Here is a 2353-nt window from a genome sequence, read left to right on the forward strand (position 1 = left end):
AGAATTATTCTTAGAAGACCTTTCCATCTAGCCTTTTGAAAGTTAAGATTATATTGTAAGCACTGCCACCTCAGTAAATATGTTTTAAATATGACTCTTTTGAAGAGTGTATCATATTCTATCAAGTGATGCCTCATTGTTTATTTAACTGATCCTTTCATGTTGATTGTTTCAGTGTCAACATTTTTCAATTATAAATATACCTACAAAATATACCAACTTTGTGTGCACTCATGACTGTCATTTTTACAGTAATTTCCAAAAAGATGAATTTTGGGGTCAAATGTTAAGGACATTTTAAAAGTTCTTGATTAGTATTACTTGACAAAAAACAAATCTCTTTCCAGAAAAGTTCCATTTTCAGGGGAGAGGGTACAGCTCAGTGGCAGAGCACATGCTTAGCATACACGAGGTCCTGGGTTCAACCCCCAGTACCTCCATTAAAATAAATAAATCAATAAACCTAATTACCTCCCCCACCCAAAAATGATAAATAAATAAAAAGTTCCCATGTTCACTCTCATTTATTTGTTAGTGTGAAAGTTGATGTAGAACAGATAAGTGGAAAGGGACCTGCATTCCCACTGAATCAGATTTTTTAAAAATAGAAACATAACCAAAATCATCAATGGACCTTAGCTCTAATAATTTAAAAAGTACAGTTGCCTGTTGAAAATGTATTTTATTATCCAAAGGAGAAGGAAGCAGAAGCTAGAGGTAATGATACACTTTGGGCGAGTCATTGTGATTTCTGATTAGGAACTCAGCATCTCAGAGCGCCTTCACTCAAAGGCGGGAGCCCTTTGACAGCTGCTGTTGAGCATCTCGCCTCTGGGACCAGCCCCTAATCTTCCCGTCATGGATTCGCTCCGTGCTCGCGAAGGGGTCTTTCACGTGAAACCTGAAAATGAACATGCCCCGTATCTGCGCTGCATTTCCATCTAATCAAACTCCCTTTGTGCTACTCCAGGAAATGCATATTAAAATAGAAATATCTCTGTTGGTTCATTTACTGTTATCATCCCCAGCCAGATGGGTTAAATAACTTTTTTTCAGAGCGTTCTGAACGTATCATTGGGAATAGGTAAATAAAACAAAGGGCTTTAGACCTGAATGTCAGCAAATCTTTCCTCGCCTGCAGAAGGAGTTATTTATGAGACTGGTTCCCCAAACAGAGCAAAGGAAATCTTACTGCTTAAGACAATTGAAACTAGATTGTGAGAACAACCCCTTACAGTCAGAGGCTGTGACTTGTGACAAATACTGTATTTCTTTCTCCCTCTTTCACAAAAGAAAGCTCTCCAAAGTAACTACCCTAATAAATCTGCTTCTCGTTTTGAACCCTGAAGTTGCTCTAAGGTGCATAAAGTATGCTGTGGTTAAGATTCTCTGTACACACACACACACACACCCCACATCACACACTCTCATCAGTTACATAGTCAGGCAAACATAACAAATACTCCCAAATGCTAACTGGTCCAGTGACTTCAGTTCCTTGAAAGCTTCTTTCCTTTAGAAGCTGCTGTGTCTGAGCACTTACTAAAGTGTGTGTGTGGGGTTCTTGGCAACAGCAGTGTTACTAGTAGATAGAAAGGTAGAGGATTTGAAGGAGAAAATAAAGCAAACAAACAAACAAACAAACAAAACTTCCCTTCATCCTGGTTTATTCTTATCTGCCTTCCTTTTACGCTGCTTTTTATTTACTTATGTTCCTGAAAATGACATTATTTCAAGTTGCCAGTGATTAAGGTGATCATTTCATAGCCTAGGATGGGAAACTGAAGGCTTTTGCACCATACACGTTAAATAATTCAGATGTTCAGTGTATTTTGTAATACTTTTTTTCTTTTAATGATGCATTTGTCAAAACAAATTTGGGTTTCCCTTACTGAACTAAATTTCCAAGAAGCAAAAAAAAAAAAAAAAAAAAGAAAGAAAAAAGAAAAAAAATCCCTTAAAACTTCCACTACTGAAAACCCTTTGCAATCGGCTTGTTCGCGCCTGGAAGAGGGAAAACCCGCAGCGCCTTTCTGCCTTCTAAGCGGGCTGGTGTCCGGCGAGCTCTCCGTTTTCTTCACTCTTTTTTCCTTTGCTCCCTTCTCTGCCTGTCCCCTCCCTTTCTCTCCCCCTTTCTTCCTCTTCTCCTAGGCGTTCCCCTTCTTTTCTTTCTCTGTAGCGCCTCCCTCCCTGTCCGCTCGCCCTCCTCCGCCTTGCCCGAGCCCGGCGAGGCCCAGGCGGCAGGTGCCGCTCCGCGGCTGCTCGGGGAGCCCCGGCCCGTGGGAGCGCGGGGCCGGGAGGAGAGCGCGGCCGGCCGGGCCGCGGCTTCCCGAGCCCGTTTCCGGCGGGTCGC

This window comes from Camelus bactrianus, chromosome 33 (genome assembly GCF_048773025.1).
Source record: "Camelus bactrianus isolate YW-2024 breed Bactrian camel chromosome 33, ASM4877302v1, whole genome shotgun sequence".
In the NCBI taxonomy this organism is placed as follows: domain Eukaryota; kingdom Metazoa; phylum Chordata; class Mammalia; order Artiodactyla; family Camelidae; genus Camelus; species Camelus bactrianus.